Source organism: Orbicella franksi, chromosome 9, assembly GCF_964199315.1.
Source record: "Orbicella franksi chromosome 9, jaOrbFran1.1, whole genome shotgun sequence".
In the NCBI taxonomy this organism is placed as follows: Eukaryota; Metazoa; Cnidaria; class Anthozoa; order Scleractinia; family Merulinidae; genus Orbicella; species Orbicella franksi.
Window position 1 is genome coordinate 29,492,966 of NC_138153.1, and position 22,826 is coordinate 29,515,791.

The window sequence follows — 22,826 nt, forward strand, 5'->3', positions numbered from 1 at the left end:
GGTTTTCTAGTGTTCCTGTTTACGTTTTGGGTTGGTATTCTAGGTTTTGCGTTCCTGTTCCATGTTTTTTGTTAATTTTCTAGATTTTTTTTTTTTTTTTTGCGGTTTGTGTTAGTATTGTGGGTTTTCTAGAGTGTTTCCACTTAAGTTTTGAGTTAGTGTTCTAGGTTTTGTGTTCTTGTTTCAAGTTTTTTCTTGTTAATGTTCTCGGTTTTATTATTCCGTTTTGCAGTTTGTGTTAGGATTGTGGGTTTTGTAGGGTGTTCCCGTTTAGGCTTTGGGTTACCTAGTGTCGTGTGCTTTATATTCCTGTTTCAAGTTTTGGGTTCGTGTTCTGCGTTTTGAGTTCCTGTTTTGAGTTTTGGGTTAATGTTGTGGGTCGCGTTATTCTGTTTTGTGGTTTGTGTTAGTATTGTGGGTTTTCTAGTGTTCCTGTTTACGTTTTGGGTTGGTATTCTAGGTTTTGCGTTCCTGTTTTAAGTTTTGTGTTATTGCTGTGGATTTTGCGATTCGGTTTTGTTCTTATCTGCCACAGTACAATTGTATCTGTCGTCGTTTTATCTTCGCCCACTCAAAGTTAAGTTGGCGAGCTTGGCATTCAAGTCCTTAGTTATTACAATACAGTTATCTTACGTCAAATAAAACGTTTATCGTACTTTTGAATCATATATATTGTAACAACTCCGTACTTAAAGGAAGAGTTATTTCAGTAGCTCCAGTGTAAAGCCTGTTTCGGAAAAAGAGGAAAACCAAGGTGTATCTTTACTTTTCATTACTAGTTAAAAGGTAAGGTATCTTTAGAATATCACAGTTTTTTTTTAAAAAATTCGTTCGGTTATCTTTCTCACATGAATTCTGTCAAGACTAAAATGCTCAAATTTATCGATTTTATTTCCAAGCTCGATTGCCGAACGGAAACCTGATAAAACAGAAAATTACTGGAGAGATAAATTGGGTTTTCCCATTTCCCATGATCGTATTTCTGGCTAAAATTATAGGGTTTTTCTAACAAATGTCAAAACAAGATCGACGTAGGACGCCCTGATTGTTAAGTGAAACCAGGGAGAATTTACATCCTTTCAGTTCTTCAGTTTGTATCACCTTATAATTAAGATGAATAAATGAAAATTAAGATGAGACTCAGGGGAAAGAGTTATTGAAAATGGAAGTACACAGCACATGCATACGGTGTAAAGGTTGAATTTCCACGACCTTCAAATGAAAATAGTATGGTATATATTACAGTGAGCGTACTTGAAGTCTCATGCAAGGTCATCTGTTTGTTCAGTGTAGTTAGATCTACTTGTCAGTCATGCTGGATAAAATACAGAGTTTTAAACATTACACATAACATTTAACAAATACTTACCCATTAACAGTGGGTTTTGATGTCTATTTTTTTAATAAAAAATAACTTATAATAGAGCAGGTATAAAGTTCTCAGTAGCTAATGACATAACCGTGCACGAGGAGAAATGTTTATCTGTAGTAAAGATACCGTGACTTGTTAATTTTTTATTCGTTTTCACCATATATATTTGTTTATCACCATCGCCATTATAAATGACATGTAAATTTCTGTCCAGATTTTTTTCTTCTTTGTAAATTTAAATAAATTCAACTTCTGCTCGGCCCTAAATAGTAGTTTTTTTTTCTTCTTTTTTATCATAAAGTTGGGCTAATATTTAAGTTCTAAGGCCTTGAAAGGAAACTCTCTGTTGTAGAGACACGTTTCTTCTAAAAGTGTCCAAACTTTTCCAAAGAACCAAATAATATTGTCAGTTTCCTCTGACTATTTTTAAAACAGGAACTCTTCAACTGAAACTGAAGCGATTTGAAAGGGACTTTGCAGGACGGGTTGGAAAAGTGACACATGATCAGAGTTCTGCAGGCAACCTGTTTGATCTCCAGATATAACTTTTACGTAATTAAAGAATTCTTCTGACTGGGCTTTCCTTGCCCAGAGATCAAAGTCAACGAACATGGATCATGCAAACTTCACGTTGAATTCAACCGCAGTACCAACCACAAAGGACGTCGGTAAGGGAGAATACGCTAAAGGAATAGGTCCAGATGACGCTACGTGGATTTTGACGAGCGCTTTCATCATTTTCACAATGCAGTCCGGATTCGGCCTTCTCGAATCCGGAATGGTCTCCAGAAATCATGAAGCAAACATCATGGTCAAAAACGCGATTGATGTGATCTACGGTGGATTGTCTTATTGGCTTTTTGGATTTGCACTCAGCTTCGGAATCAGCGAGCGTAAAAATCCATTTTTCGGCCTTGGATATTTTTTGACAGACGCTGAGGAAAGCGAAATGGGGCAGGTGTTTTCAAAGTACTTTTTTCAGCTCTCCTTCGCCACGACTGCGACCACCATTGTTCTGGCGCGATGGCGGAAAGAGCAAGCTTAAAAGCCTACACACTTTACTCATTCTTAAACACCCTGACATACAGTATTCCTGCTCATTGGATCTGGGACGATAATGGTTGGCTTCGGAAAATGGGCGCCGTTGATGTTGCCGGATGCGGCGCGGTGCATTTAGTTGGCGGAGTGAGTGGTCTGGTGGCGACTTTAATGTTGAAGCCAAGAACTGGCAGATTCGATTCAAATTCTCCACCGAAACAAATGGCTTCTCCTACAAACGTTCTCCTGGGAACCTTCATGCTATGGTGGGGCTGGCTTGGGTTTAATTGTGGCAGCACATTTGGAATAAGCGGAATGAAGTGGAAGCTTACCTCCAGGTAAGAATGTTCTAGTATAAAATGGGCCTTATTAACGGCCAATTAAATCATTAAAGAAGTAATGCAAATTCAGAGACATTTATGCCGTTTGCCGTAAACGTCATAACACTCGCAGCTCGAAACTCGTTAATATAACAGACCACTCGCAACTCGTTAATATAACGTACAGCTCGGAATTGGGCTTGACTCGATCTTTAAGTCTTGTCTTTCGTGTAATTATGATCTTTTACCGAACTGGTGGTAAGTCATAGTGATGCAGTATTTTTTTTACCGATTCGAGTTGTAAAGTAACATTTACCTGTATAAGGATTGCCATTATACGATGTTTTTTCATCAAGGATTACTAAATCATTAGTAAAATCTGTCCATATATTATTTGCTCGTAGGTGTCTTATCGGCGCGTCATGCAGTAGACCAATTTTGATGTATTAAAATTCAGCCTAACACAATAGACATCAGCTCGAGTTTTTGGAGAATAACTACAGAGTTTGTGGGATTTATTCCCCACAGCCTCGTGCTGAGGTGTATTGTTTCAGGCTGAATTTTAATACATCGAAATTGGGTTATGTTAGCCTGCCAGGTTAGATCACGAACCAAAAGTAAGCGTGCGTTCGTAAAACGTTCATTAGTTCTTGCGCGTTTACTCCAGTAGTCGCAACCTTTTATAGTCGGCTCACACCGGGGGACATGTTGCGCGGACAAGAGGCGGGCACCTGTTGCAGCCGCAGTATCCCTCATGTGACGTCATGCGCGTGTTTTTACGAAGAAAGATTTGTTTCGTCCCCGCAACATGCTGCATGAAATTCAGCTGGTTTGAATACGTGGATCATGAAGCAGGGACAAAATGACCTCAGTTTTGAATGTCGCATGGTGTACACTGCTCTTGCAAACTGTCCCCACAACAACACACTTGTATGTCTCAATCCGCCTCGTGTGCACCAGTTTGAGTACCGTCCCTTCAACATGCGTAAAATGTGTACACACGAAGGGGCTTGTCACCGCCTTGCGTACCTGCAACGTGTCTTCTAACCGGTGCGAACTTAATGCAATTTGTTAAACAGGGCAGCAGTTGTAACTATCAACGGCTCTATTGGAGGAGGGATACTGGGTATGATATACAGGTAGGCTGATACCAATCTGAATAGTTCTGTGGTCTGAGACTAATTTTTCAATCCAGCATAACTTGTATTGACTTTATTACAAGAAATACATTCCGTGATTGACTTCTTTGAGAATGACTCTTCATCACGAGGCTGACCACGTTCAGTTCCCTCAGTTCCCCGTGTAAAGTGCTCTTCCCCCACGTGGACGTATAATGAGCTGACATCTTTTCATCTAGGAGTAATACCGTGGGATCGAGACCTTCTAGATAAGGTAATATCGTTTTACATCTGTAGACTCGATTACCGGCCGCTGTTGGGGGAAAGGAACTCGCACTCCTCCGCGGAAGTTTTCTCCGCGGGGAGGAAAGTAGACGGGACTCGAGAGAGTGGTGGAAATCGAGCCTGCGTTACATCTTAAGCGCGATTTATTCCTTTTGTTCTTACTTTCAGCTACATTTGTTTTAAGGACAAGTTACACATTCCGATTTTTGTGACAGGGATTCTGGCCGGGCTCGTCAGCATAACAGGTAAATGAATTTGCTTCGAGTGCAAGTATAATACCACTTTTGCAGCTAACATTTAGTCGAAGCTGGTCAGGCCTTCTAGGCTGCATTAAGATGGCTGGCAACGGTTTTCAGCATTTACTAGTCGTGGGTAAACAAGCTGTGATCATTTTTTGACATCTTAAGTTAACGCCCCACCCTTTAATTTTAGTTTTTAGTGCTTCTAACTCGAAAATGAGTTCGGTGATCCCTACATATTAAAATGGCTCAATAAAATATATATATTTTTTCGACTCCAGAGTTCGTTGCCAACGGTTTGAGAGTATTCTCATGTAATGAAATAAAATCACACTCGCATTATATTTCGTCCGACAATGTTTGTGTGTGTGTTTAACAATCATTTACATCTCTTCTATTTTATACGCAGCCATCTGTTCACTTATTCGTCCGGGGGAAGCCATTGTCATTGGTGCAGTAGGTGCTCTCCTAGCCTGCCCTGGATGTGCTCTTCTCGAGCAGCTCCGAATTGATGACCCTGTCGGTTGCGTGCCCACGCACGGTATGGCGGGAATTTGGGGCCTATTGTCCATCGCCTTCTTTGCCGAGAAAGACATACTCGAAAATAGGTTCTCTCATGAATTTGGAATCCTCAAGGGCGGTCCTTGGTCCTTCTTGGGGGTCCAACTGCTAACGGTGGTGCTATTGGCGGCTGGGCTGCGCTTGCAACATTTCTAGAGCTGCTATTGGTCAAGCAGCTTCTAGGACTTCGCATGAGCGTGGAGGATGAGTTAAAGGGTGCTGACAAAGTGGAGCATGGAATTGACGAACGCGATCCGCAATCGACTCGAGACAGTTGTGGCGTCAGTGGGAAAGAAAATGGGCGCGAGGATGCATTGAAAACAGCAGATGTAAATGGGATTAGTTCGGAAGCTTCTGAAATTGACGGAACTTTAGGGCTATACGAAAGTAGGGTGTGAGGAGAGAACATTGTGTGATTATACTTTTGGTTAATTCATCTGCTTTTCTTTCTTTTTTTCAGAAATGAGAAAATCCGAAGTAGATGTTGTTTTTGTTGAATTATCAGCTGCCAATTGTTGTTGTTCGTCGATCCTGTACTCATTGCACATTAGACACTTATGTTTATCGTTTTTGAAGCTTGACGAGCAAGTTCTCTCCTTTCCCGCCATTGAGCAGTTTATACGGGGGAATTAGCACAGATGATAATGCACCCGCTTTGCATGCTGGAAGTACCGGGATCGATACCCGGATTCTCAAAACAACTTTTTTTTTTGCTTCAAAGCGAAAAAATCGAGATCTCCAATTGATTTTGCACATTATATGGTGACTTAATTTCGTGAATATTTTGTCAATAATTAGAAATTTAAATCATTTCGACGCCAGATTCACGAGAAAAGCCAGACGTCCTTCTGACGCAATATCTCTGTCGTTTGTTATTATGTAATTTTTTTTGTTAGTTAACAACAGCTTACCTTATGAACTATTTGTTCAAAATAAAGAGACTATGTCAAATGTGATGTCAGGTAACAAATATTCTCAAAAATGTTCAAAAATACTTCCCAAAGTAGTAATTTGTTTTATCTAAGGCTCTGTTTTTCATGAAACTACCGGGAGATTAGCTCAAATGGTAGAGCACCCGCTTTGCATGCGGGAAGTACCGGGATCGATACCCGCATTCTCCAAATAATATTATTTTACTTCAATAGACAAAATTTAGATCAACAGTGATTTTTAATTTTATTTGGCAAGTTATTTTCTTCAAAATTTTACAAATAGAGGTAAGTATTTTAAATTTTTTTTAAATTAGTTAATATGGTGCATTGATATCTCCTTTTTCATTTTCGGTAACATTTGACAAAACTTAGAAACCCGATTATTAAAATAGTCTCGCAATAGCTAAGGCATCTGTACCAGGTGGAATTAGCTCAAATGGTAGAGCGCCCGCTTCGCATGCGGGAAGAACCGGGATCGATAGCCGAATTCTTCAATTGTTTTTTTTATCAATTTGTCATTGGATGTTTTTTTCACTGTTATATTTTAAAACGTGCACTGAGAATTTCTATTGCATTTCCTTTCAGGAGACGATGTTCGTGTCTTTATCTGTAGGAAACCGTAAATGCGCCATATTCTCAATGTTGAGCAGATTCTCATTGAATATTTATTTATTGAATGCGATTATCATTTTTTTAAATCTTCAAGAAGAGCTGGCTCATTGCTGGCGGAACTTAAGTATGGCTTTTTTAACACAGGGTGTCATGGCATCTGTAACAGCGCGCCATAATCCACCGAGGAAAAAAAATGGCGGCTATACAGTTTACCACAATGCATGTCGTACCTGGATTATCAAATTAAAGTAGGCATAAAATCATATCTTTGCAACATTAGTCGCTGTATTACATTCATTGTGTACGCTAGGTTTGAAGCTTTAGGAAGTTTTCTGTGCATTTTTCATGAGCGTTTTTAGGGATTTTGATGTTAAGAATTATTGGTAAATGCACCGGTCGCCATCTTGTTCCCAACAGTGGATTTTTTTGGATAAAGGAACATGAGCTTTCGGCTGTTGATCTACAGCCTTCGACGGATAAAAATGGAATGCAAAAGGATAAAATATATGAGCTAATTTCCCACCTGTACAAAGATGCCTTTGAAATATTCACATTAAAGCACTGATTAAAACATGGACACAACTTTCATTTCAACCAAGAATGGAGAGATAACATTAGGAAAAAACCAAATATAATGGACTTTTAGGAAATCCAAAGTTCTCCCTGTTTTAACAGGAAGGAAGGAAGATATGAAAAAAGTAAGCAAGAAAAGATGAATGCAGAATCCCACACAAATGCAAGAGGTCAATTATGCATACATAACTTGAATGAGCGAGACGTACCTAACCTGTACCTACCCATCCCTTTCGTAAAATATAAGCCAGATTTCTCTTTTTCCTCTACATTCAAATATGGGATGTGAACATTCCCAGATCAGACTCAGTTTATTGATTTGTTACATAACCTAGTGTATACCCTGGAGATTTTGTCGCCACTCTGTTGCTAAAAAAGAGTGTTGCCAAATCAGAGTAGCAAAGTCGCACAATTAACAAGAGTAAATGTCCCTTACGAATGCTGAGCTATTGTTTGAAACTCGAGACGCATTGTCCTCTTGTGGAGGGACAGAATTAGGTGCACTTAAAACTGGAATAGAACGTTACTCCTACCAGCTTTCCACGCAACGATCGTTTTCAAACAGCACCTCGATCACAACTAGCGCACTGACCGCATCAATGCCTAACACAGTTGTCGCAGACCTCATAGTCCTTGGATTAAACCATTTATTAAGGGAAACTTCAGATATCGAGTTCTGCACCAGACAGATGGTTTTACAGGCGATATTTATCATTAAGTGACAAAAACTGGAATTGGGATCGGTGGCCTGTTGGTCTAGTGGTATGATTCTCACTTCATGTTCAATGAAGACAGCATCATAACGAAACAGCCAATTCTACGATGGGTTTTGGGACGTCACAACGACCCGTTTGAAACAGTGGAATACTTTCCTCCTATAAAACAAATTACTTTCATGTTCGTGCAAAAAACAATTGTAACTGACCCCATAAAACCCTCTGGATGAAGAATAACCCTTAACCAAGTGTTTCTGTTGGCATCCATCTTTTTCAAACCAGTAGGAGAAGGCAGCGTTGTTACAACGCCGGACTTCGCGGAGGTCGCGGGTTCAAGTCCCGCTCTTCATTTGACCGCTTAGTTGGAGTTGCTTCTTGGTAGGCCCTAGTTTCAACTTCTTGGTCATGCTTGTAAATAGCCAACTGGTCTGCCTCCTACCAGTTGGCATTTTTAAGCCTGTTACATCTAGTTGATATATCTGTTTCCTTCAGTTTAAGTGACATGTCTATGAACTAGTTGGTATAGCTAAGCGCATTGACCACTATAAGCAACAACATTTCAACATTTTTTTGAAGCTCTAGGAAAATAACAGACTAAGGTAAATTTGATCTAGTCCTTTTGTTTTGTACCGAGCCGGAGGAAAAAATTTTTTAAAAAAAATTATCTTTTTGACAGCCGAGAGCAGGGAAATCAGTTACAAATCTTAAGATAGTGTGTTCCAGTTAAAGCAAAAATTTGGTCCGTGTGAGGGTCGAACTCACGACCTTGGCGTTATCAGCACCACGCTCTGCCGACTGAGCGAACGGACCAGACAAATTAACCTGGCTGCAGTCTTTTATTAATTATAACTGCCTTCGTAAATTTTTTAAATTAACCATATCTACGTTACCTTCACAACAGTTAGATATAATACTTACAATATAATGAAGTTAAAAAAAGCCTTCGCACATGGAAGTTACCATACTAATAAGTTACCATAAGCTGGGTCTTGTGAGGTACAACACCCGCCTAGAAGTGTCAGTTACTGCTGTGTGTTCAAACTGAGTGATTTTATTTTTTTAAGAAGTATATACTTTGTTAAAATAATTATCTAGAAATTAGAAGTTGTTTCCCATTTAGTTATTTTCTAATCATGTCTTGTCAATATCAGTAGCCTGCTTATGTTCTAAATAACAAGGAACTAGAGTGAAAAGTAACATGTTTTCTTTAATTGTATTTGTTTTTCTAAAATGAAATTCTAAGTACACTCGTCAAAAAAAGCTTAAAACTAATGACCAGGTCATGCCTCTAACATTGTTTTTTCAATAAGTTAGAAGCTTGTTTATTGAGCCAACTGGTTACGCTTTGGGGAATTAGCTCAAATGGCAGAGCGCCCGCTTTGCATGCGGGAGGTACCGGAATCGATGCCCGGATTCTCCATATGGTTTAATTTATTTATTTGCCACAATTTTAATACTTGTATATATTATTTTATTCTCATTGCTTAATAGTAAAAATCAGTCAAAGTATCAGTCTGTTACCAAGATTAAATTAAGAAAACCAGCCCTTTTCTGCGTGAAAAAAAAAAAAAATTGGCAAGGGAGTGTTGAAGTTTGAGGGGTTACAATAAAGTAGTCAGTTTATGTTTAAAATCTAGAGGAATAACATAAATACTTTTTTTTTCTTGTCCAGATTTCATACTTTGAATGATTGACCAAATGAAATCCCCCAAAAATTTGATTTCTAAAGTAACTCAACATCCACTAAGTACGATTGGTCCGTTAGCTCAGTCGGCAGAGCGTGGTGCTGATAACGCCAAGGACGTGAGTTCGACCCTCACACGATCCTTTTTTGCGTCCGATAATAACTTAACGTAATCTCAGCCAGTAACAGTACATTGTTTTCAAAACAAAATACGCAGTTTGCGCATTTTATCAAGTAAAGAACAATTAAAGATTGAAGCGCAGCAAGGATGAGACATAATTAAAAATTACAATGAAAACGTTCGCTGGCTAAAAAAAATTCAAAAAGAACATGAGCCTTCGGCAGTCGATCTACAGCCTTCGATGAATAAAAATGGAATGCAAAAGGATAAAATATATGAGCTAATTCCCCACCTGTACAAAGATTCGTTCGAAATGTTCACATTAACGCACTGATTAAAACACGGACACAACTTTCATTTCAACCAAGAATGGAGCATTAGCAAAAAAAAAACAAATATACTGGACTTTTAAGAAATCCAAAGTTCTCCCTGTTTTAAGAGGAAGGAAGGAAGAAGGGAAAAAAGTAAGCAAGAAAAGATAAATGCAGAATCCCACACAAGTGCAAGAGGTCAATTATGCATACATAACCTAACCTGTACCTACCCATCCCTTTCGTAAAATATAAGCCAGATTTCTCTTTTTCCTCTACATTCAGACATGGTATGTGAACATTTCGAAATCAGACTCAATTTATTGATTCGTTGCATAAGCTAGTGTATACCCTGGAGATTTCGTCGCCGCTTTGTTGCTAGTTTAAAAAAGAGTGTTGCCAAATCAGTGTAACAAAGTCACACAATTAACAAGAGTAAATGTCCCTTACGAATGCTGAGCTATTTTTTGAAGCTCGCGATTCGTTGTCCTCTTGTGAAGGGACAGATTTAGGTGCACTTACAACTGGTATGGAACGTTACTTCTACCAGTTTTCCAAGCAACGATCGTTTTCAAACAGCACCTCGATCGCAACTAGCACACTGACCGCATCAATGCCTTAACACAGTTGTCGCAGACCTCATAGTCCTTGGATTAAACAATTTACTAAGGGAAATTTCAGATATCGAGTTCCTCACCAGACAGATGGTTTTACAGGCGATATCTATCATTAAGTGACAAAAAGCTAGAATCATAAGTGTCGGCCTGTTGGTCTAGTGGTATGATTCTCGCTTCGGGTGCGAGAGGTCCCGGGTTCGACTCCCGGACAGGCCCCATGTTTACTATTTTGTCAAAAGAATTTGCAAGTCGTAACAGCATCGATTTCTGTGGCTTTTTTTATCACTGGCTTATTGCATGTAAAAAACTGAACGAACGAGCGAAGGAAGAAAAGCGAAGAAAGTAAACGAAAAAAATGATACTTTATTCTCACGCGAAAGCTTGGGCATGCGCTGAACTATGAAACTCTGCCTTTAATTTCCTTACCATATACAAAGCCTTCTTTGAATGTGTTTTAATAAATATCTGCAGCTCAGAGAATGTCTTTTTTAAATGAGCAAGGAAACATTTCCCGCGCAAAGAAGGAAGAAAGAGAAACACAAATTTGGCTTGCTTTGGTTTGCGTGCAGTCCTTATCAAAACAGCAAAGGGAGTTTTTAAACTGTTTTTAAACAAAGCAGTATAAACTTGCTAATAGAGTTGCCGTTGGTTTCGTATTAGTGAAGCAAAAAGCTGTGCATGATTAAGCCCGGTTTTCACTAGTGGCGCAAGCACAAGCGCAAGTACAAACGCAAGCATTAGGGATGACCCAAGTAAAAACGAAATTCGATGCAAACACAAGCACAAAGAAAATAATTTCAACGTTCCGCTATTTTGAAGAACTGTTTAGGCGCGAGGTAATCTGGATCCAGTGTTTTCATTAACCAAACATGACCACGTGTGGTTAATATCCTTGGCTTGTGATTGCCCTTGTGCTTATGACTGCGTCAAGGCCGTTTCCACGGTGAGATAAGAATTATTGTGTTTTGCGCTTGTGCTAGCGCTTGTGTTTGCGTCGCTAGTGAAAACCAGACTTTACTGTACATGTGACTCTCTTCAAACTCTGTTTCCAGAGCAGCAATTAGATGATTGAAAATTAACTGAAGGCAACCATAGGTTTGCTAAGTATCTGGAATAAATGAACGAGTAATCTTTACTTATTAAACACGATGTAACTTAAGCTATAAGCTTGTGGGTTCATGTCGATGTCGCGATAAGAAAACCCATCTAAAAATTATTCAAAAAAAATCCACTGTGGGGAACAAGATGGCGACGGGTGCATTTACCAATAATTCTTAGCGTCAGAATACCTAAGAAACGCTCATGAAAAATGCGCAGAAAACTTCCTAAAGCTTTGAACCCAGCGTACACAATGAATGTAATACAGCGACAAATGTTGCAAAGCTATGATTTTATGCCTACTTTGATAATCCATGTACGCTATGCATTGAGGTGAAATGTACAGCCGCCATTTTTTTCCCGCTGTGGATTTTGGTCCGCTGTTACAGACGCTATGACAACTTCTGTCGAAGAAGCCGTACTTAGGTTCCACCACCAGCGAGCCAGCTCTTCTTAAAGATTTAAGGAAATAATAATCGCATTCAATAAATTTATTTTTAATGAAAGTCTGCTTAACATTGAGAATATGGTGCATTCACGGTTTCCTACTGAAAATTTCAATGCACGTTTTAAGCTATAACAATGAAAAACAATTATCCAATGACAAAATTGAGAATCCGAATAACAGTCAATACTAATGATGAGTAATACAGTAATTTTGTGCAGGACGTTATGGCACACTATCTGCTTTTTATGGGGCGATAAATGAGGAAAAAAGAATTGCAAACCAAAAAGACGAAAAGACAAAAAAAATGTTAAAATGGGTAGCAAAAATATTGAATTTGGAGAATCCGGGTATCGATCCCGGTACTTCCCGCATGCGAAACGGGCGCTCTACCATTTGAGCTTATCCGCCATTGTACAGATGCCTTAGCTATTACGAGGCTATTTTGAAAAACAGGCTACCAGTTTTCTTCAGGTGTTACCGAAAATGAAAAAGGATATTTAATTACACCACATGAACTAATTTAGAACAATAAAACAAATTACTAGCAAAACAAATTACTAGTTTTGGAAGAATATTTGGACATTTTTGAGGACAATTGGTACAAGCTATTGTCATAATATTACAACAGAAAAATAACTGCTAAATAATATAACTGATGCAACAAAGTCTGCTATTATATTTTGACATTTTTCAATTATGATTTATTTACTTGTCAAGATTACTATTACTTGAGTATCATTACTCTTAAAATACAAGATGCCATAAAACAGTTCATAAAGTAATCGAGACATGCAATCATAAAAAAGCAACTGCAGGAATCAAATAAAGAAACGAAAAAGATTGTTTCCGGCCGGGCTCGAACCGGCGATCTTCCGCGTGTTAGGCGGACGTGATAACCACTACACTACGGAAACCTCGATGAAACACTAATGATCTTAAAACGAAGTATTTCTAAACCACGTTAACGTGGTACTATGATCAAATTTTCCTCACTGTTTTCCATTCCCCTCCAATCTGATTCAAATATTTTAGTGATTTTCAGCTCGAAAAACATTAAACAAGGCCACAAACACCACCTAACACATTTATATGCTTGCTGGATCATGCAGATGAGGCACCACTGGCAAGTATCAAAATAGAAAGCCAAAGCTGGCCAGAAAAGCTTTTTCTTTCGAGAGGGTATGTACCCCATCATGTTCCCATTGTAACAGAACTGTTTAGCTCATATTGTGCAGCACATCTAGTGGAATCTTACCGCAAAGAATCAAAGATTTCTGATAAAATTGGCAGAGATATCTTTTTCATTAAATTTGATCAAAATTTGGTCGAGTTTATGACGTCATCAGTTGGCCAATTTGCATATTTTAAAATCTTGAATATCTTTGGAACGAAAGGTTATCTTTGAAATGGTAAACAGCGTTTTTCTTCTCGTACAGTCTACTTGTTTATGCTTTAAAATGGCTTAGATGGGAAAGATGCGAATTTCGTGATATACAGTAGCACTTTAAATGTACCGTCATGTAATTTTTCAGTCGACCCCTGCGTGGACCTTAAAAATAAGACTATTATTGGATAACACAACCTTACAAAAATTCCCTGTTAAACAATATGTGAAGCTTCGATGAGCAAAAGTAATAAAAAAGTGTTGAGAATTGAAAAGTTCGACCCCTCTAAGGTACCGATGGGATTTGAACCCATGACCTCCTGTTTACAAGACAGGCGCTCTAACCAACTGAACTACGGCGCCCTACATTAGAGGGAGAGAGACTTTATGGATTCAAGAAAGAAACATCTGGTAGCCAGGAAAGAGAATTTTGTTCTCTTCATAAGAAGTGTGTTTTTTCAATTATGTGGGGGTAATGATCCTGTTCCTTTGTCTGTTTCACTGCTTGGCTTTTTTTTTGCATTCTGATCAGATAAGGGATAAAGTTGGTTTCCTTTTTTTCAGACATTTAACCAACTGATCGGAATCGTTCGCTTGTTGATATTCATAATTTTGTGACGTCTGTCAATCAAGACGGGCATGTTTTTTTTCTTTTTTCATCTTGTAGCTTTTACCGAGAAAGCAACAAATCAGTATTTGCGCTTTTGAAATATGTCATTTCTGACGATTCAGGGAGGAATTAGTCAGAGATTACTATTCTGAGAGCATGATGGAGATGCTGGCGGGGTGTCCTGGGATGATTAATTAAGGACTTTTTTGGCTTTTGGCGGGAGATTTACTTCATACTTGATCGGTCAGTCTTCGTGTTCGTCCAAAAGTTTATTAAGCTTTGTTTTAACAGTGTCTTGTAAAATGTTCTAGCTTATTGATTTGTACCCTTTCCTCGGAGTTCTGAGGAATACGTTTCCACACATTTTTTGACCATATCTTAAGGGTACGCTTTTAGTGGTTTTTCGTATTTGGCGTAGCACAGGTTCTAATTGTTAGAACCAACAGTTTTAATTTTCAAGGAGATAGATTATCTTATGAGACGGAATACATCTGCATCAGATGACTGACTGACGCATCCTCAATAAACTATTCACATTGAATGTCTCGTGTCAGTGCTGAGTCAGAATTGCTCTATTGACATGACGCGGAAAACTCCGTTTACTCCGGAGTTGGACTGGTAACTACAACACAACACAGAACAGGTATTAAAACACCAGCTGAGTCATGGGAGTAGCAGATTAAAGCATTTGTCTGTGTGTCTGGCCTGTTGGTCTAGTGGTATGATTCTCGCTTTGGGTGCGAGAGGTCCCGGGTTCGACTCCCGGACAGGCCCAAATTGTGGTTCTTTTTAAATAATAATTAAAATAATCATAACAATAATTTTTTAGCAGGGAGCATACTTTATCAAAGAAGTTTTTCATTTGGGCCCTGCAACTGTTTTCAGATGAGTTTACACCTGGAAAAACTAGTATTTTCCAAATTGTAGGTATGGATGAGACATTCACTCGTTCTTTTAATCTCTCCTTCGCTTCCTGTTAGACTTTTCGTGAATCCGCTGATCGATTTAAAGCGAACTTTAGTCACAGCCCAAGAGAATCCCAAGCGGCTTTAATACGTGCATTTTCATCCTCCAAGAAAACATCAACGCAACGCGCGTGGTAACATTATCCGCGGGAGAACTGGATACTATATCTAAAAATAGTTTGAGAGGAATTACCTTGAGACATATGGGAGATTAACTATCTCACTCTTCATGCTCTCCTGATACCGGCGAAATGTTTAAGCAACCTGCCAAATACTCTACACCCTCAAAGATGTTCACATCATGCTATACAATAATAGGAGTTAAGGTTATGGATTGTTTGGACTGATGCGATCATGAAATGGTCGATGTCATCATCTTTATTTTTCGCCAAATCTTATTAGCAAAACGTAAAAAAGAAATTGATTAGTTATTCCATTTAAATTACCTTGGAACAAAACAAAATGAACGGAAAAGTTTAAAGCGATGGTTTTTGTCCTTGGTTCATTTGAAAGCTTTTATTTGACACAGAAATTGCATTCAACCGTCAACTTAAAGCAGAGAGACTTTTGGTTTCTCCAGCTGAAACTCATACATTTCTGGCTGCCAAGCCACTAACAATCAGTAACATAAGCTTTGTTAAGATCATAGCTCGATAGCGTTATTTAAGGTATCGATCCTAATATGAAGTTGCTAAAGGATAAAAGATTAATGCAGCTCAGTTACGTCAACACCTTTCGTTTTTTTCCTTTTGTTTTGTTTTTGCTGACTCAAAATTTTGTAAGAGGTTGCTAGAGTTGGGTAGCAAGATATAGTCTCATAGGAAAAAAAATCGTGTGTTTCCGGCCGGGCTCGAACCGGCGACCTTCCGCGTGTAAAGCGGAAGTGATAACCACTACACTACGAAAACCGGTTACGAATGTAAGATCCCATCCTGAGTGGTGTGCTAATCAGAAAAGGGTAGTTTCTAATTTTTGATCAGGAGGACAGAAAAATAAGCCTAGGAAGTACAGCAAGCAGTTGAACACTTGCCTACTACTCACGATGCTCAAAATTGAAGTTTTTCAAAAACGGTGCTCTCCTTGTTTTAGCGTTACCATAGGATCTCACTCGAGTTAACCGTCAAATGGCCAAAAAATTAACCGTCAACCGTCAAAAGCGCAATATTTTTATCGTCAACCGTCAAATGAACAAACCAATATTAGCCGTCAAGTGTGTCAGATATCCTTAATTAAGAACTAAACGATTGACTAGGGTCAAGTTATGGTATTTAGAAACCAACGTGTTAATATCTCACAAAGAGATAAACTTATGTTGAGTCCTTTAACTTCTAGTCACGAGAGCAGGAGATAAATGCGCGCGGTAACAGAGGTGATATAATTACATTAATTGGACAAACGTTTGAAGACTAAAGACGTAATTTTGAATGCACAAATTATAGGACTAATTGGATGATTCAAATATGAGCAAATTTGTACCCTTTTATGAAAAATACGGCCAAATTTGCTTCGACCGTCAAAAAACCAATAATGATAACGATCACGATCACGATAATAACGGTTTATTCACGTCACATCCGCGCAGTGGCTGTTTGTTTGAGAAGACCTACTTACATGCAATGCAACTAGAAATTACGCTAACAGGATGGGCTCTTGACGCCAACTATATAGAAAATAATTATCAAAACGAAAAGAACCGTCCCCGGGTGGGCTTGAACCACCAACCTTTCGGTTAACAGCCGAACGCGCTAACCGATTGCGCCACGGAGACTTCCGTGAAAACATACTGTACAATTTTCATCTTTTAATGATATTTTAACGGGAAGCTTTCTCACCCGTAGGTGATCTACAGAAAGGTCCCGATCCAAAATAACATTAAATTATTAAAAAATAAATACACAAATTAAAAAATATAGTAAAAATACAAAAGTAAATTATAGACTAATAGATTTTGTGGAAGAAATTTTAACTTGCGTAAGGTTTCTGTTACATTATTGCATCTTGCTCGAAAGACATGAAAAGCGAAAAACCGGGGGAGTTGGATAGTAATTGTCTTGGCCAATGAGACAAAACAAAACAGGTGTTATAGAACCAGTTCGACAGACAGAAGTAGATTAAGACCTTTGTCTAGTGGGATGATTCTCGCTTTGGGTGCGTTGTGAAAGGTGCCGGTTCGACTCCCGGACAGGCCCTTTGTAATACTCTTTTGTCAATGAACACAACATAGTAACGAAGCAGGCAATATCACGATGGTTTTTGTGACGTCACAATTGGCATATGAAACAACGGAGCTCCTTCCTCCTTTTTCTGCAGACAATTCCAACTGACTACCATGAAACCCTTCTAGATTAAAATATCACTTAACCAGCTGTTTCTGTTGGCCGGGAAATATTTCAACGACTTCTAGAAAAATATTAATCTAAAGTAATTTTGATCTAGTCCTCTTGTTTTAAACCGATCACGGGGAATAAACTAATCGAAAAAAATACAGGAAAAAGAAAAATCAGAGTACAGTCAGTTGGAAATCTTAAAATAGTATTTTCCAGCTGGTTTACTTAAAAGGAAAAGGTGGTCCGTGTGAGGGTCGAACTTAGGACCTTGGTGTTATCAGCACCACGCTATGCCGACTTAGATAACGGACCAGACACATTAACCTCGGTGCCGTTTTTTTATTAAGTACTGCTGCCTTTGTACAAGAACGTTGTCAAGAGTTTGGCCTAATGAAGAACAACACCCGCTTATTGGCTTTGTTCAAGGAACTAGAATGAAAAGCAACATTTTTTTTAAATCATCTGTTTTTCTAAAATGAAATTCTAAGCACATTTAGAAAAAAATAAAACTAATCACCAAGTCATGCCTCTAACATTGTTTCTTCAATAGTTATAGTAACTTGTATATTGAACCAAATGCTTACGGTTTGGGAAATTAGCTCAAATGGTAGAGCGCCCGCTTAGCATGCAGGAGGTACCGAGATCGCTAGCCGGATCCTCCAGCAGTCTTTACTTTACTAGCCAATATGCAGCTTTCCATTTTTTGAAGGCAGACGTTTCCCCGACCATTGTTGTACAAATAACGGTTTGTAAACTTTTTATTTGGATAATTTTCTCTAGCTATCAGAGAAGATGAGAATACTCCTATTAATGAATTTTCCGCTGTCGCTCTAAAACAACGTGGACTTCAATCGACAAGCGGTAAACGGGCAATACCCAGAGCACCTTTCGGTATATTTGTCGCGCGGTACTGTTTTAGGCTTTGTAGCGCAACCTTTCTCAAAACAGTTGTATAACACAGATAACACAAAGATTCTTTGAAGAATTACTCTTTTCTTTGCGACTTGCTTTATTGTAACCTGGCAGTTAAAGGTTTAATTTCATCTTTTAGAACTGAAATTGACGTCCTCCTTTGGCACGGAATGGTAAGGAAAGGTTAAATGGCCGAACCCGGGCCTTGTTAGCACACACACTGCAGAGCTAATCCCAGTCTCCGTTGTATTAAACAACTGAGAGTATTTTTCTGTCCCATGGATGGGATGCTAGTCCATCGTAGTTATCCACCAACATCCCCAGCCCCCACCCTGGAGCGAACTACTCTTACAGCAATGAAAGAAGAAAGAAATGTAAACTCATCAAACGAGACAAGTCGCAAGATGGGAGGATTCTATGTCCCGTGGACAGAAATCTTGAATTTTTTTTTTTAACTTTCTATCTTTATTGCTAGCAAATATCAGTTTTTTGTTTTCTTTAACTTCCTACCTTGATTTTCTGTTTATTTTTGGACAATGTGGAGATAATTGTAAATAAAATCTGTTTCTGGAAAGGAAAGTAGGGTTCACCGTACGTCCAAGCTCGTTAAATCCAAGCAAAGCTATAGCAGTGGCCATCTGCCCTATCATTGTTCATTTTAGTACTGAGCGCGCACGCTTGATGCATGACGTGGCTCACTCTTCATCCTCTCCTGATACCGGCGAAATGTTTAAGCAACCTGCCAAAATATTCTTCACCCTCAAAGATGTTCTCATCATGCTATACGATAATATGGGTTAAGGTTGTGGATTGCTTGGACTGATGCGATCATGAAATGGTCGATGTCATCATCTCTCTTTTTCGCCAAATCTTATCAGCAAAACGTATGAAAGAAATTGATTAATTACTCCATTTAAAATACCCTGGAACACAACAAAAAGAATAGAAAAGTTTAAAACGATGGTTTTGTCGTGGAGAATATGAAAGTTGAAATTGACATTTCACACATACATACATACATTTAACAAATGGTAAACGCCATAGCGTGCACTATTGAGTTATGGATGCACGCGGGAGGTTGCTAAGCACGAAAGAAGCGTAAGAGTCGTACGAGGCGATAGCCGAGTGCGACTCTAGCTTCTTGAGTGCTTAGCAAACCTCCCAAGTGCATCCATAACTCAATAGTGTACGCTATGGCGTTTACCATTTGTTTTACAACATAACATTGAGACATTGGAACAACAGAAGTCCTTTTATTGAGCTACATCACAAAAAAATGTTCGTGTAGTCTTACATGACAAGAGAAAACAAGCGCGTGAAAATTCATTCATGACAACCGACTGCACACCAGTAACTCGATAAAGTTTCATCTTCAGACAACTGTGAAGACAGTTTCGCATTTCTGGCAGAAGGACGTCGGTCATTACTTTGGAAACAATGTCTGTCAAAAGATTTGCTTTGTAAACATTAGCACACACGTCAGCAGCGTACACCCATGAGCAAATAGTAGACGCTAAATTAACCAATCAGAGCGTGCGCTTTGCTTTAGTTATGTTGTTAACATACATACATCCTTTATTGTTTTTCCCCATGGGGGCTTTTCGAAGACAATAGAATTGTCGTCAGCCGTCGACTAATTGCAAATAGATTGTTTGGTTTCTCCGACTAAAACTCGTACATTTCTGGTTACCAACCCACTAACAATCAATAACATAAGCTTTGTTAAGATAATAGCTCGATAGCGTTATTTAAGGTATCCATCCTAATATAAAGTTGCTAAAGGATAAAAGATTAATGGAGCTCAGTTACGTCAACACCTTTCGTTTTTTTCCTTTTGTTCTGTTTTCGATGACTCAAAATTTTGTAGGAGCTAGCAAGAGTTGAGTAGTAAGATATAGTCTCATAGGAAAAAAAAAAATGTGTTTCCGGTCGGGCTGGAACCGGCGACCTTCCGCGTGTGAAGAGGACGTGATAGCCACTACACTACGTACGAAAACCAGTTATGAATGAAAGCTGCCATACTCAGTGGTGTGCTAATCAGGAACTCGTAGTTTCTAATTTTTTGATCAGGAAGACAGAAAAAATAAGTCTACGAAGTAGAGCAAACAGTTGAACATTTGCCTACTTCTCACGATGCTCAATATTGAAGTTTTTCAAAAACAACGCTATCCTTGTTTTAGCATTAGGCAGAGGGTCTCAGTGGTGTCAACCGTCAAATGGCCAAAACATTAACCGTCAACCGTCAAAACCGCAATATTTTTACCGTCAATCATCAAATGAGCAAAGCAATATTAGCCGTCAAATGTCTCAGATATCCTTAATTAAGACCTAAACGATTGACTAGGGGCAAGGTATGCTGTTTACAAAGGAAAGTTTTAATATATCACAAAAAGAATGGTTGTGTTCAAGTCCTTCAACTTCTAGTCATCCAAGCAGGCGATTAATGCGCGCGGCGATAACAAAGGTGATGTAATAACGTTGATAAGACAAACATTTAAAGACTAAAGACGTAATATTGATTGCATAAATTATAGTACTAATTGGATTATTCAAATATGGACAAATTTGTACCCTTTTATGAAAAATTACAGCCTTTGCTTCAACCGTCAAAAAGCCAATAATGATAACAATCACGATAATACCGGTTTATTCACATCACATCTGCGCAGTGGCTGTCTGTTTGAGAAGACCTACTAACATGCAATAGAACTAAAAATTACGCTAGGATGGACTCTTGACGCTAACTATATAGAAAACAAATATCAAAACAGAAAAAATCGTCCCCCGGCCGGGTGGGCTTGAACCACCAACCTTTCGGTTAACAGCCGAACGCCCACGGACAAAGTATTTATTAAAAAAAAAGTATTTATATTTATTTTATTGTTCTAGATTTTAAACATAAACTGACTACTTTATTGTAACCCCTCAAACTTCAACACTCCCTTGTCAATTTTTCTTCACCCATAAAAGAGCTGGTTTTCTTAATTTAATCTTGGTAATCAGTGGGAATAAAATAATATCTACAAGTATTAAAACTGTGACAAATAAATAAATTAAAAGAATTGGAGATTCCAGGCATCGATCCCGGTATACCTCCCGCAAGCAAAGCGGGCGCTCTATCATTTGAGCTAATTCCCCAAAGTGTAACCGGTTGTTTCAACAAGTCACTAACTTATTGAAAAACAAATGTTATAGGCATGACCTGGTAATTAGTTTTAAGCTCTTTTTTCACGAATGTACTTAGAATTTCATTTTTTGAAAACAAATATAATTAAAGAAAACATGTTACTTTTCATTCTAGTTCGTTGTTATTTAGAACATAAGCTTCTGATATTGACAAGACATGATTAGAAAATAACTAAATGGGAAACAACTTCTAATTTCTGGATAATTATTTCAACAAAGTATATACATCTTTAAAAATAAAGTCACTCAGTTTGAATACACAGCAGTAACTGACACTGCTAAGCGGGTGTTTTACCTCACCAGATCCAACTTATGGTAACTTACTAGTATGGTAACTTCCATGTGCGAAGGCTTTTTTTAGCTTCATTATATTGTAAGTACTATATCTAAGTATTGTAAACGAAACGTAGATATAGTTAATTTAAAAAATGTACGAAGGCAGTTATAATTAATAAAAGACCGCAGCCAGGTTAGTGTTTCTGGTCCGTTAGCTCAGTCGGCAGAGCGTGGTGCTGATAACGCCAAGGTCGTGAGTTCGACCCTCACACGGACCAACATTTTTTTTTTTTAATTGGAACACACTATCTTAAAATTTGTACCTGATTTCCCTGCTCTCTGCTGTCGAAAAACTAATTTTTTAAAATATCTTTTTTCCGCCGGATCGGTACAAAACAAAACGACTGGATCAAATTTATCTTAGTTTATTATTTTCCTAGATCTTAAAAAAAAATGTTGAAATGTTGTTGCTTCTAGTGGTCAATGCGCTTAGCTACAAATGTATCAACTAAATATGACAGGCTTAAAAATCCCAACTGGCGGGAGGCAGACCAGTTGGCTATTTACAAGCATGACCAAGAAGTTGAAACTAGGGCCTACCAAGAAGCAACTCCAACCAAGCGGTCAAATGAAGAGCGGGACTTGAACCCGCGACCTCCGCGAAGTCCGGCGTTGTAACAACGCTGCCTTCTCCTACTGGTTTGAAAAAGATGGATGCCAACAGAAACACTTGGTTAAGGGTTATTCTTCATCCAGAGGGTTTCATGGGGGTCAGTTACAATTGTTTTTTGCACGAACATGAAAGTAATTTGTTTTATAGGAGGAAGGTATTCCACTGTTTCAAACGGGCCGTTGTGACGTCCTAAAAACCATCGTAGAATTGTCTGTTTCTTTGTGATGCTGTCTTCATTGACAAAAGAATATTTAAAAGGGCCTGTCCGGGAGTCGAACCCGGGACCTCTCGCACCCTAAGCGAGAATCATGCCACTAGACCAACAGGCCAAACGTGGATGAGCTTCCATTGACAAATGTCTTAATCTATACTACCACCACCAGTTATGTGTTGTCTCATTGGCCAAGACAGTTTCTACCCAACTCCCCGATTTTTCGCTTTTCATGTC

General features: G+C 38.6%; 10 non-coding genes and 1 pseudogene across 10 annotated transcripts; 5 read left to right on the top strand and 6 right to left on the bottom strand.

The window, feature by feature from the left end:
• Nucleotides 1-1,464: 1,464 nt before the first annotated feature.
• On the top strand, nucleotides 1,465-5,732 carry LOC145496899 (putative ammonium transporter 3; annotated as a pseudogene).
• Nucleotides 5,733-8,503: 2,771 nt separating this feature from the next.
• On the bottom strand, nucleotides 8,504-8,576 carry Trnai-gau (transfer RNA isoleucine (anticodon GAU)). Its single transcript has one exon. It is a non-coding gene; the product is annotated as a tRNA-Ile (tRNA).
• Nucleotides 8,577-9,521: 945 nt separating this feature from the next.
• On the top strand, nucleotides 9,522-9,594 carry Trnai-gau (transfer RNA isoleucine (anticodon GAU)). The gene has a single exon. It is a non-coding gene; the product is annotated as a tRNA-Ile (tRNA).
• A 1,049-nt stretch (nucleotides 9,595-10,643) lies between these two features.
• Trnap-cgg (transfer RNA proline (anticodon CGG)) lies at nucleotides 10,644-10,715 on the top strand. The gene has a single exon. It is a non-coding gene; the product is annotated as a tRNA-Pro (tRNA).
• A 2,171-nt stretch (nucleotides 10,716-12,886) lies between these two features.
• On the bottom strand, nucleotides 12,887-12,959 carry Trnav-aac (transfer RNA valine (anticodon AAC)). Its single transcript has one exon. It is a non-coding gene; the product is annotated as a tRNA-Val (tRNA).
• A 759-nt stretch (nucleotides 12,960-13,718) lies between these two features.
• Nucleotides 13,719-13,792, bottom strand: Trnat-ugu (transfer RNA threonine (anticodon UGU)). The gene has a single exon. It is a non-coding gene; the product is annotated as a tRNA-Thr (tRNA).
• A 949-nt stretch (nucleotides 13,793-14,741) lies between these two features.
• Trnap-ugg (transfer RNA proline (anticodon UGG)) lies at nucleotides 14,742-14,813 on the top strand. The gene has a single exon. It is a non-coding gene; the product is annotated as a tRNA-Pro (tRNA).
• A 1,026-nt stretch (nucleotides 14,814-15,839) lies between these two features.
• Nucleotides 15,840-15,912, bottom strand: Trnav-uac (transfer RNA valine (anticodon UAC)). Its single transcript has one exon. It is a non-coding gene; the product is annotated as a tRNA-Val (tRNA).
• Nucleotides 15,913-16,698: 786 nt separating this feature from the next.
• Nucleotides 16,699-16,772, bottom strand: Trnan-guu (transfer RNA asparagine (anticodon GUU)). The gene has a single exon. It is a non-coding gene; the product is annotated as a tRNA-Asn (tRNA).
• A 5,138-nt stretch (nucleotides 16,773-21,910) lies between these two features.
• On the top strand, nucleotides 21,911-21,983 carry Trnai-gau (transfer RNA isoleucine (anticodon GAU)). Its single transcript has one exon. It is a non-coding gene; the product is annotated as a tRNA-Ile (tRNA).
• Nucleotides 21,984-22,635: 652 nt separating this feature from the next.
• On the bottom strand, nucleotides 22,636-22,707 carry Trnap-agg (transfer RNA proline (anticodon AGG)). The gene has a single exon. It is a non-coding gene; the product is annotated as a tRNA-Pro (tRNA).
• Between the last annotated feature and the right edge of the window lie 119 nt (nucleotides 22,708-22,826).